This window comes from Giraffa tippelskirchi, chromosome 4 (genome assembly GCF_054371585.1).
Source record: "Giraffa tippelskirchi isolate mGirTip1 chromosome 4, T2T-mGirTip1v1.2.pri, whole genome shotgun sequence".
NCBI lineage: Eukaryota > Metazoa > Chordata > Mammalia > Artiodactyla > Giraffidae > Giraffa > Giraffa tippelskirchi.
The window spans coordinates 134,212,501-134,225,834 of record NC_137278.1 but is presented as its reverse complement, the minus strand read 5'-3'; the positions used below and the strand labels follow the sequence as shown (position 1 = coordinate 134,225,834).

Sequence of the window (13,334 nt, the reverse complement as noted above, 5' to 3'; positions counted from 1 at the left end):
TTAGCTCCACAACAAAATAAGCCTCCTTGAAATTTCCAAACAGAAAGCTCTGGAGATGTCTGGCAAGCCCTGGGCATAACTTTCTGCTGCTGCAGACCTGGAATCCACAGAAGCGACCTCGTGAGTCAGTTCCTCCAGCCCTAGCCTGGCACTTCTTTTGGTCACCCTCCCCCTCCTCCCCACAAACCCACATGCCTGCTTCAATACAGTACGCTCCTAATACTGCTTGAAGTGTACAAACAGCATACTTGAAGTACACTAGTTCAATGTCATTTGAGGAACTCTCTTGGTATAAACTCCACACAGAAAAACAATGATGAAACTTTATTCCCACAGTATTGTATGATTTAGAAAACACTTTCATAGGCATTAGCTCTGTATACAGACATCTAGTCTTTGCCTCAATGCAGAGATTTTCAGCCTTGGTTGCACGTAGAATCACCTGGGAGCTTTCATAAAGTGTGGAGACCTGAGCTCCCTGCCCAGAGAAGAAGGAAGCAGAATCTCTGAGGGTGGAGGCTGAGTGCAGGTTTGTTTGTTTGTACCAGGTGATCCTAATGAAAACCACTGCATGTCTTTCTCTTTGCCGATCTTTTTACCATTTTTAGGGCTGACTCAGAACCATCCAGATACTATACAGAATTCCCAGCACAGCACTGGCCAAAGGCATGGTTCTTTTTTCTCCATACATCCTCATTAGCTCCTGCCCAATATAACACCAGTTGACTTTGTCTCCAGCCTACCCCATATGACCATGGAATATCTATACATTATTCTAGAATTATTGTTTTCTCATTGCCTGTAGATCTGGTTCTACTTAAAATGATAACTGTCTCAAAGATGGAAGCTATCTTTCTATCCTTTGCCTCTTTCCATAGTCCTGGCAAAGAGCTTCTGAACCACAATAGACAGTAAATGGATGTTGATTACAAGTAGCACCTATTCTTTTTGCTTTAATTTTCCTTTGATATGAAAATCAAACAGGCTTCAGAGAATGAGGTTAGAAGATTGAAATAAGAAAAATATGTAGACTGGGAAAAAGAAATCAAAAGCAAAACCAAAGATGTCCAGTACAAGAAAAAATGAATTTGTATGGACTGCAGACTGATTGCCTGTCCAAGTGGGCAATCCTTTTTATATATGAGCTTATTCAAGTGTTAAATGATTTCATTCAGAACTTCCCTTTGGGAACTGTTGCCAAAGTCTCCATGTTACAGCACTCTCTTTAGAATCTCCAGGAGAAAAAGCAGGATGGATGAGTCTAGAACTCTACTTCTATTTTGAGCATAAAACTGTGACCTGGTCTCTAGTCTAGTCTCTGCTATTAACTAGCTGTGACCTTGATATATCATTGAGTTCATCAGAGATGCTGACTCCCAGAGTTCTCCATAGTCATAATGTTAATAAAAACAGCCAACATTGATAGAGTACTTGCTATGTACCAGGCCCTGTAGTGAGCATTCTTCAGGAATTAGTTCACTTAGCCCGCATAATCACTCCTGGGGATGGTTACTATTATTATCTCTAATGAGGAAACTGAGGCAATTAATTTGTTCAGGGTCACAAGGGAAATGTGTTTTGGTTGAAATACATTCATTCAAGCCTCACTCAAATACCCAATCCCCTCTCCCTACATCTGTATGCAGAGTGCCTGATTCTGGGCTCCTTGAACACTCTATGGACACTAATATTTCAGCACTTATCACTTGCCCCTTTGTAGTGTGTTGATTGCTTTTGCATGTCTCTCCCAACACACTGGACTTTGAATTCAGGATTTGGCAATTAATACGACACTTAATATATGTGTCAAGTTAATGGTATGATCTCTCATTTAGTTCTCACAACAACTTTGTAAGTAGAATTATTCTTGTTTTTACAGATAAAGGCTGAGAGAGGTTAAGTAATTGGCTTAAGTTCACACAGAACTGGTTAGGTTTTGACTCCAAGCATCAGATTGTCCCTACTCTGTGCTGGCATCCTTGTTCACTCAGTTGTCTGAGACAAGCCAGAAACCAGTGTTAAATTAACTCTACAGAGAAACTATTAAGATAGGCAGCACCAATGCCAGTGGTTAACTGTGTAAGCAAACCCAAATCAAAGCCTGTAAATGCCTTGTGGTTATGAAATCAAGACCTAAGGACAACCAACCACAAGCAGTCAATTAGGCTTCAAGCTATAGCCAACCAATAATTTATTGCTTTGCTTCCACCTTCTTTCTCTAAAGTCTTTCTTGGAGCCCCTGTTGGTGGAGGTCTCAACTGTTTCTGGCCTGGTGCTGCTCCATTCTGATTTTTGCTCAAAGAAGCTAAGAAATTTTAATATGCCTCAGTCTATCTTTTAACACCAAGGATCCATTCTGTACAGCACTTCCCTGCTTGTGATCCTTGCCCATCCCCTACTCCCCTCCTGTAACTGTTCAGCCCATCACCTTATCCCTATTCCCTCCATCATCACCTCCTTCACTCATCTCGATTACTGCAATGGATAGTATAGATTTGAAATTTTGGCTTATCTCCAAAAACAAAAATTATTAAAAATTATGGGTGACTTTTCTAAATTGCAAAAATTATGGGTGACTTTTCTAAATTGCAAGCATTTGTTATAATCTCCCTTAGAGACAAAGACATACTTCCATGCACTCAGCCTTGTGTAGCTTAAATCATGGTTCACTGGGAAGTTAGAATTGTGTTTTCACCTTGTAACATAAATTTTGGTATGAGGATCAGCACACTTCTCTAGTCCTATAAATCACACGAGGCAACTGGATAGTTTCCAAGATTCTACCCTTGTTTATTGATTTCACTTACCACTCTATTTCAGAGTCTGCCATTGGGGACCCAGTTCTGATTGCTGCACTTGCTTTCCTGAGTTATTTTTAACTCATTTCATTGCTCAGTTCCTCTGGGGCTGGGGCCTAGATTGCCCTAAACTGCATTCCTGGTTTCCCGCCTTCCTACCTTGACATTGACTATCACATGCTTCTCATATGCTCTGGCTTTCCTCTGTCACAGGTAGGGATACTTGGTCATGTTAAGATCTCCCTGTAGTCCTGGCTGCTGGCCCTTTGCTGCCAGCATGCTTCAGAAAACTTCCTCCCATGCCCCTGAAACAGATCTGTCTCCCAACTGCTTGCCTCATCTCAGGGGTGGCCCTCTTTACAAGTACTGGAACGTTCTTAGACCCATAAATGTCCCTTTGATATCTACTTACTGCAAACACAAGAGAAACTTCTTCAGAGCAAAGGAAGTCAGTAATTTTGGCAGTCTGCTCAGATTATTTCAACAATAAAGCTTCTCTGAATATTAAGGTTTCCTGCTCTTCTGGGAACAAAGTACTCTAGTTAATATTGTCAGATGACCTGCCAAAAAGAAAGGTCACTCTGGTAGGAGTTCCATGTGCTATTAAAAGATCGGATGTTCCTTAGATGGGAAAGCAGTGACATATGGCCAGGGTTTTAATGAGACAGGGAAAGGTACGATATGGCAAAACTTGATACTATATGAAATTGTTCTCTTCAAAAATAACACTGTGCATTTATTATGTTTTGTAATTCCATTTATTGTTTTCATTTGAGTATTGTGAATTATTTATTAGCATTATGTATTTAACTTGTCAAGTGAAGATATATTCTTGAATGAGAGAAAAAAAAAAAACTTTTTAAAATCTTTTTGAAATAGAGCTATGTCTGAAGGGGGCTTCCCTCATAGCTCAGTTGGTAAAGAATCCACTTGCAATGCAGGAGACCCCAGTTCAATTCCTGGGTCGGGAAGATCCGCTGGAGAAGGATAGGCTACCCACTCCAGTATTCTTGGGCTTCCCTTGTGGCTCAGTTGGTAAAGAATCCACCTGCAGTGCAGGAGACCTGGGTTCTATCCTGGGTTGGGAAGATCCCCTGGAGAAGGGAAAGACTACCCACTCCAGTATTCTGGCCTAGAGAATTCCATGGACTGTATAGTCCACAGGGTCACAAAGAGTTGGACATGACTGAGCAACTTTCACTTTCTTTTCACTATGTCTCAAGCGAGAAAATGGAGATCATGAGAAAGTGAAATAATCTCTCTTCATATTCATTATGTTTATCTTTAGCTCCATCAAAGTATTAATGCCTGTAAGGCTATTCCCTTCTTCCTCCTCTGATTGTTCTTCTAAATTCATTTAGAAATAGCATCTCCCCAAAACTAGAGTTGTCTGTTCTGCTCTCCATTTTCCACTTCCTCACCTTTCATTCACTTTTCTTGTATAGTTAAATGTTCATTTTTCACTTTATTATGTCTATGCAAATAGCATTCACAACTTAATGTTGTGTGTACTCTGACCATTGTTGTTTTTTTTTTAATCATTTGCTTTTTTTCCTATAGTAATTGCCTTTAAAAAAAAAAATCGCATGTTTTATTTGTCTCAATTTATCTCACACCTTCCAATATTCTATCAGTCCAATTTTCCAGAAGATCGAAGTACATAATGTATCAATTCCAGTTCCAAAATAAATGAATTCTTTTAAATTTTCAAGAGCTGTGACATATAGCTCTATGTTATAAAATTGGGAAATCTTGACATTTTAAAAGCAGAGTGGTTATGAGTGTTCTTTTTAAAAATATGTATACCATTAAAAATATAGATAAATCATACCATCTTCAACCGGCAGCACTTCTCTGGGAAGCAGTAAAGCTTAGGAGCTGAGTATCTGGTATTAGGGGCTTCCCAGATGACTCTGTGGTAAAGAATCCACCTGCCAATGCAGGAGACACCAGTTCGATCCCTAGGTCAGGAAGATCCCCTGGAGAGGGAAATGGCAACCCACTCCAGTATTCTTGCCTGGGAAATCCCATGAACAGAGGAGTCTGGCAGGCTGCAGTCCATGGGGTCACAAAGAGTCAGACATGACTGAGCACACACACACACATGACACACACCTGGTATTAGAGTGCCTAGCTTCATATCCTGGCTCTGCTCACCTGAAATTATATACTCACTGTTGTGTGCCTCAGTCTCTTCTTCCATAAAATGGAGATAATAGTACAAACCACAAGGATCCTTTGAGGTTTAACATAGATAATATAGGTAAATATATAATGCCTGATGCATACTAAATACTTAGTGAATGTTAGGTATTACTTAGCACGACAGTGATAACAAAGAAACAATTTTTAAAATACTGAAAGACTTTATCTAAAGGTTATGCATGAAAAAATATGAACATAAAATTAAGAGGAAAATAACAAGCTGGATAAAAACATTTGCAACATGAATGAGAGAGCATAAGATAAACATTTAATATATCATAGCCTTGGATAAAATAGAAAAGCAAGCAAAGTACGTAAATTGTATGGTTTATAAAACAAAGAAAGCTGGGTGTATGGGAACTTCCCTGGCAGTCCAGCAGTTAAGAAGTTAACACTTCCACTTGCAGGGGACATGGGTTCAATCCCTGGTTGAAGAATTAAAATCCCATGTGCCACGTGGTACAACAAAAAAAAACAAAAACAACCCCCCAAAACTGGCTATATGAAAACATATCTGCTTTCACTTATAATAAAAATTGCACATTAAAATAGAATGACATGCAATCAAAGGAATGATACAAGCTGTTAATACCAGAAATGAAAGAAAGGGCAATCACTACTGATCCCATGAACATTAAAAGAATAATAAAGGAAAATTATTCACAACTCTATCCCCCCCAAAATACGATAACTTGGATGAAATGGACCATTTCTTTGAAAGACACAATCTATGAAAACTCATACCTAGGAGAAACAATCTGAAAAGCCTATATCTATTGAGGAAATATGACCAACCTAGACAGCATATTAAAAAGCAGAGACATTACTTTGCCAACAAAGGTCCATCTAGTCAAGGCTATGGTTTTTCCAGTAGTCATGTATGGATGTGAGAGTTGGACTATAAAGAAGGCTGAGTGTCGAAGAAGTGATGCTTTTGAACTGTGGTGTTGGAGAAGAATCTTGAGAGTCCCTTCAACTGCAAGGAGATCAAACCAGTCAGTCCTAAAGGAGATCAGTCCTGGGTGTTCATTGGAAGGACTGATGTTGAAGCTGAAATTCCAATACTTCGGCCACCTGATGCGAAGAGCTGACTCATTGGAAAAGACCCTAATGCTGGGAAAGATTGAGGGCAGGAGGAGAAGGGGATGACAGAGGATGAGATGGTTGGATAGCATCACTGACTCAATGGACATGAGTTTGGATAGGCTCTGGGAGTTTGTGATGGACAGGGAGGCCTGGTGTGCTGCAGTTCATGGGGTCGCAAAGAGTTGGACACGACTGAGCGACTGAACTGAACTGGACTGGATTGAGGAAATTAAATTAGCAATTAATGATATTCAAAAAGAGAGACTACCAGGCCCAAGTGGACTCGCTGGTGAATTCTACCATACATTTAAGGAAGAAATGATACCAATTCTCTACAATCTCTTCTAGAAATAGAAGCTGAGGGAATACTTCCTAACTCATTCTTTGAGTCCAGCATTACCCTAACAGCAAAACCACACAAAAACATTAAAGAAAACAATGTATCTCATAAGCATAGATGTGAAAATACTCAACAAAATATTAGCAAATCAAATCCAACAATGTATAAAAAGATATACACCACGATGAAGTAGGATTTATTCCAGGTACATGGGGCTCATTGAACTTTGAAAATCAATTAATGTAATGCATCACATCAACAGGCTAAAGGTAATCATATGATTATATGTATAAATGTAGAAAACACATTTGAAAAAAATCCAAAACCCATTCACAATGATTGGATTTGAAATGTAAAACAAACACCATTCACATTAGCACCATTTACAAAAGAAAGGAAAAAAAAAGAAATTCTTAAGGAAAAGTCTTTAAAAATAAACACAAGATCCACCTGATTAAAATTACAAAATTCTGGTGAAAGAAGTAAAAGATCTATATAAATAGAGACATATTCCATGGATACAAGAGTGAATATTGTCAATATATCAGTTCTTTACAATTTGATCTATAGATGTAACTCAATCCTAATAAAAATACCAGCAAGTTATTTTGTGGCCAATGACAAATTGATTCCAAAATTCATGTGGAGAACCCTAAGACCCAGAATAGCCAACACAATACTGAAGAACAAATCTTGAGGACTGCCACTATCTAAATTTAATTCTTACTCTAGCTACAGTGATGTGGAATTGGCGAAAGAATTGGCAAAAATATATCAATGGCGTGAAATAAATAGGTCAGAAATAGACCCCCACAAATCTAATCAACTCATCTTTGACAAAGGAGCAAAGGCAATTCAGTGAACAGTGGATAAGCTCTTCAACAAATGGCACTGGAAAAACTGGACATCCACAGGAAAAAAGGAAAAAAAAGTACTGATGCAGACCTCACACCTTTTAAAAAAATAAACTCAAAATGGGTCATAAGCCAAGGAGAAAATCTAGGTGATCTTATGCTTGACAATGAGTTTCTAGATTCAGCACCAATAGTGCAATCCATGAAAGAAAAATTAACTGGGACTTCATTACAATTAAAAACTTATGGGGGGGAAAAGTATGCTCTTCAAAAGACACTCTTAAATGATTAAAAAGACAAGTCATAGACTAGGGGAAAATATTTACAAAACATGTATCTGATTAAGAACTTGTATCTAAAGGGTACAAATAATTCTCAAAACTCAACAATAAGAAAAAAAACAACCTAACCTTAAAAATGGGCAAAAGACCTAACACCTTAAGAGAAAAGCTATAGATGGCAAATAAGTATATGAAAAGATCCTCAACATCATATGTCATTGAAAGTGAAAGTGAAGTTGCTCAGTTGTGTCTGACGCTTTACGACCCTAGGGACTATAGCCTGCAAGGCTCCTCCGTCCATGGGATTCACCAGGCAAGAATACTGGAGTGGGTTGCCATTTCCTTCTCCAGGGAATCTTCTTGACTCAGGGATCAAACCCAGGTCTCCTGCATTGCAGGCAGACCCTTTACTGTCTAAGCCACCAGGCAATATCATATGTCATTAGGGAATGACAAACTAAAACAAAAATGAAACACCTGTTAGAATGGCCAAAATCCAAAATAATGACAATACCACATGCTGGAGAGGATCTTGAACTATAGGAACTTTCATTGTTGGGTGGGAATGCAAAATGGTCCAACCATTTCAGAGATAGTTTGGCAGTTTTTTACAAAGCTGAACTTTTAGTCTTACCACACCATCCATTATTTATATTCCTTGGAATTTACCCAAATGAGTTGAAAATTATGGCCACACAAAAACCTGCTTTTGAATGTTTATAACAGTTCTGTCATAATTTCCAGAACTTGGAAGCAACCAAGGTGTCCATTAGTAGGTGGATGGATAAACAAACTGTGGTACGTTTATAAAATGGAATAATATTCGGTGATAAAATGAACTATCAAGCCACAAAGACATGGATGAACCTTAAATGCCTATTGCTAAGTGAGAGAAGCCTAATAATTAGAAAAGACTACCTACTGAATGACTACAACTATTAATATATGGCATCCTGGAAGATGCAAACTATAAAGCTAATAAAAAGACTAGTGATTGCTAAGGCTTCTGGGGGAGAGAAGGATGTGCTGTAGGTACAGCACAGAGAATTTTTAAGACAGTGAAACTATTCCATATGATACTGTAATGGTGCATACATGATATGAAGATACATGATAATACATGACACCATGAAACGTGAGGGATGCAAATAAACATTTGTCCAAACCCATAGAATATACAACACAGAGTGAACCCTAATGTAAAGTGATGACTTTAGTCAAAATTCCCTGGTGAATCAGATGGAAACTCATCTACCTGCAATATGGGTGACCCGAGTTCAATCCCTGGGTTGGGAAGATCCCCTGGAGAAGGAAATGGCAACCCACTCCAGTACTCTTGCCTAGAAAATTCCATGGACGGAGGAGCCTGGTGTGCTATAGTCTATGGGGTCGCAAAGAGTTGGACATGACTGAGCAACTTCACTTTCTTTCTTTTCTTTCTTTAGTTAAAATAATATATCACTATTGGTTCATCAGTTATAGCAAATGTACCACACTGATGCAAAATTTAATAATAGAGGAATCTTTGGGGATGAGAGGAGTGTATATGAGAACCCTATACTTAACAGCCTATGAATATATTTTTATATATCGTTATATGTAATGTAACATTTTTCACCTATGACATTTCAAAATTATTTTTATATCGCAGTATCCACTGAGGATGAAGTCTATTCTCTACTCAAGTCTAGAGTTATCCATTTTTTAATTATATATGTATTTATGCATATAGTGTTTGTGTGTTTGTGTGTGTGTGTGTGTGTGTGTATTTCTTCTTTAAAACCTCTGTTTGCTTCTCAGTGTCCTCTACAAAAAAATTCATATTCACTCCTATCCTTGTGGGACCTAGAGCTGTGCCTAGTCCATAGTAAGTTCCCACTCACTATTTTCTTTTCTGTTGTTGTTGTTTTTTTCTCACTATTTTCTAAAGCACTGTTTCATGGTATGTTGAATGTAGATGAGTGTGAATGCACTAAAATGTGCTATCATCTAGTTCATACATATTTCTCCCTCTTATATACAATGCTACAATGATAGGTGTTGCCAAATGCCCTGTTTATTTCAGGAAACAACATGCCTATAGCTTTCCCCTGCTGTGTCCGACCAGTAACTCTAGTACATCTCAGTTCAGCTTGTCAGAAAGTAGGTAGGAAAAATAATAAGGGCAGTTAAACAGTAAAGGGCCCATAAGATGTGGATTAAAAGCCACAGCTATTCACTTTAATTCTATTTCCCCAGTGTTCTTAAAAAAAAGGATAGATTTGTTTGAAGTTACTTGGAAGGCTTTTTAAAGTCCTAGATAGTATGGTTATTAATACTGCCCTAACAGTATTTTATTAGGGCTTTCCCAATGGCTCAGGGGTAAGAATCCGCCTGAAATGCAGGAGACCCAGAAGATGCAGATTTGATCTCTGGGTCAGGAAGGTGGCAACCCATTCCAGTACTCTTGCCTGGAGAATCCCATGGACAGAGGAGCCTGGTGGGCTACAGTCCATGGGGTTGCAAAGAGTTGGACACAACTGAGTGCAAGCACGTAACAGCATTTTATTACCATTATTATTCCTTAACAAAGAAAACAGATGTTTTTAAGTTCATCTTTGAGTAAACTTGACCCTCTACCTGAAAACAGGCCATTCAGTTGTACCCAACTGTGAAGAAATATTAAAATCCATTTAGATCAACTACAGTATCAGCATATTGGTGTTATAAATATCTAATTATATATATTTGTTTTAAGCACCACAGATAAATAAAAACATGTAGAAAATTCTTATGTGGCAGTCAGACTTTGAGAATTTGATTTCTGTGAATTACAAAGACAAAGAAATGAGAATCCATTAAGAACTCTAAACTTAACAGAAGGGTTAAAATTTGCCATGACAGAGAATTGCTAGCCAATAGCACCATCTCACCTTCCATTCTTGGGTTGGTAGGACTCTGAAATGGCACCAAAATTTGCCTATCAAGAAATGATGCTGCATTGCAAAAGTACATGAGTTATCAGGCTATGCCAGACTGGATGTTGCCTGGGAAACTGTCACTGGTTCTACAGCTGGAAGGGAAAGTAAAGTGTCTGTTTCTAAGGCAAGACTATTTCCAAAATTCTCTCTCTCTAGCCCTCTTATAGCTCCTGCAGTCCTCACTGTTCCTGTGTCTTCTACCTACTGCTCCTGTTTGACCTGATTCTATATTTTCTCAAATTTGATTCCCTCATTATCTAGACAGAAGTGTAAAAAAAAAGATACTAGAGCCCTATTCTCTCATGAAGCAATCTGCCAGAGCAGAGTGGCTTCTGCCCTTTTAGATGATACATGTGTTCTCCAGTTTGCCACAATCCCTACTATTCCCTAATGTCTCCAACACTGAGGCTACGTATTAAGTTTTTATTTGCCAGTATTCTTGCCTGGAGAATCCCAGGGATGGGGGAGCCTGATGGGCTGCCGTCTATGGGGTCGCACAGAGTCGGACATAACTGAAGCGACTTAGCAGCAGCAGCAGCAGCAGCATACTTTCACTTCTGTTTTTTCCATATGGTAAAGGGGTATTTCTCTGAGCCTATGTATTTATCAGAAGTGGCAAATAAGAGATATAGAGGTTCAAGAATTTTTTTTTTAAATATAGTAGAGTCATCACTTGGTATCCACAGGGGATTGATTTCAAGACCCCCAGAAAATACCAAGTCCATCATATAAAACGGCATAGTATTTTCGTATAACCTATGCCCATCCTCTTATATACTTTAAATGCTCTGGATTATTTATAATACCTAATATGATGTAAATGCTATATAAATAGCTGCCAGCATGTGGGCCATTCAAGTTTTACTTGTTGGAACTTTCAGGAATTTCTTTTTTTTTTTTAATATAATATTTCCTATTCTTGGTTGAATCCATGGATGTAGATGGAACACATGAAATGAGAGGGCTGGCTGTACAATTCTTAGAGGAAATAAAGACTATTCCTACATGTTTATTAGTATGCAAAATGGATGTCCATACAAAGAATAGACCCTGCTCATTCATCCTCTTCCATCTCACATCCAATCCCTATAGCCACTGGAGCTTACACCTCATGGGCTGGTTCTCAAGCATAGAAGTGCTCCTGGAGTATGTAGCAGGCTGTGGATTACCCCTAGCCCTTACTCACTGCCTAGTTTCCTTAATCCCCCAGAGCCTACAGACTGGAACAGGCAGGTCAGACTTTTAAAGGTAAAGGCTCCAATGGCTCTAATTCTCTTCCTCATTTACTTGCCTCATTGTCTACAAATAAGCTGATTTCCACAGTCAAGCCATAACATTTCCTCCTAATTTAGAAGTAAATACTATATATTCAGTGATTCTTAGTGTAGAAGAATCTGGATACCCTAGTTCAGTTACCTCCCTAATCATTTCACCTTCCTTGTAATTGAGGTTAGATGTAGATGGTTATGGGCTTCCCACGTGGCACTAGTGGTAAAGAACCCGCCTGCCAATGCAGGAGACGTAAGAGATACAGGTTCGATCCCTGGGTCAGGAAGATCCCCTGGAGGAGGGCATGGCAACCCACTCCAGTATTCTTGCCTGGAGAATCCTATGGACAGAAGAGCATGGCTGGCCGCAGTCTATAGGGTTGCCAGTCTATAGTCAGTCTATATGACTGACGGTGACTTAGCACAGCACAGCATGTATTATTATAATAAGCAATTCATTTAGCCAACAGTGTTTTTGGGGGGAGGGGCATGTTGTGTGGCATACAGACTTTAGTTCCTTGACCAGGGATCGAACTCCTGCCCCCTGAAGTAGAAGTGTGAAGTCTTAACCACTGGACCACCAGGGAAGTTTCCCTAGCCAATAGTTTTTTTATGAAAATGAAGGAAAGGGAGATCAGAGAGGAGGGAGCAGACAGGAAGAGGAACAGAAACAGGTCTTAGTAAATATGAACCATAATATGAGCAATAGTTGGCATAAGGCCTGGGGTGTTTTAGTCTATATTCTCTCTCCTTGGTCATTCCTTTAGCCTCCTGGAGACAAGGCAAAACTGTATTTTCATGTTCTGAACTCTAATTACTTTAAAAATCCTAGTTTTTTAAAGGACCTGGTATGTTGGAAAGGAAAGTGAAAAAACAGATTTGAGTGGAGTCATCCAACTTCCACTCTGTGTCCCCAAATGCCAGCACTTTCCAGAGGACTAGCTAGCTTAGTGTCTGCTCCCCTGTAACTAGATGTCTGTCCTAATGGCCAGGGACTTTGATAGATTCATCCAGAAGAACTGGAGCCAACTTCATTGGCATTCGGACAAAATGTCTCCCGGCTCAGGTCTGCAAGGACTTTGAATGGGATGCCAGCAAACAGAAAACCCAAAGCTCATGATGAGAAGGTGTAGACCGAGGTGACCCTGGTGGTCTCTGGCTGAGAACCTTCAGGGAAAAATCTCTTTGGGTTCTAAACGGTCTCCTGTGGTCCAAACACCAAGAAGAAGGACTTAAAGCAGAAAGTGAGAGACCGAGGGCTAAATTAGTTTAGATCTTTGTCCCCAAATGTAAAAGAAATGATTAGGAAATCCTAGCGTTGGTCTGAGGAAGTGGGTGGGATTGGTTGAGATGAAGTGGGGAGCTGGCAGCCAGGCTCAACCCGGAGCACAGAAAAGGGTCGGGACTCTATGTAATTAGCTCCACGAAAGAGGAAGCCCACGCCAGCTCCCCAGCAGCCTGAGGCTACAGGGCCATGCTCTCCAGCTGGCTGAGGTGGCTGCCCCCACCCAAGCCCGCTGACGGAAGTGCCGTCTCTCTCCT

At 39.5% G+C, this 13,334-nt stretch overlaps 1 long non-coding RNA gene across 1 annotated transcript in view; it reads right to left on the bottom strand.

Annotated features, from left to right (window-relative positions):
• The window catches only part of LOC145503885 (uncharacterized), a 35,935-nt gene that overhangs the window by 22,203 nt on the left and 398 nt on the right, over window positions 1-13,334 (bottom strand). The window lies entirely within an intron of this gene.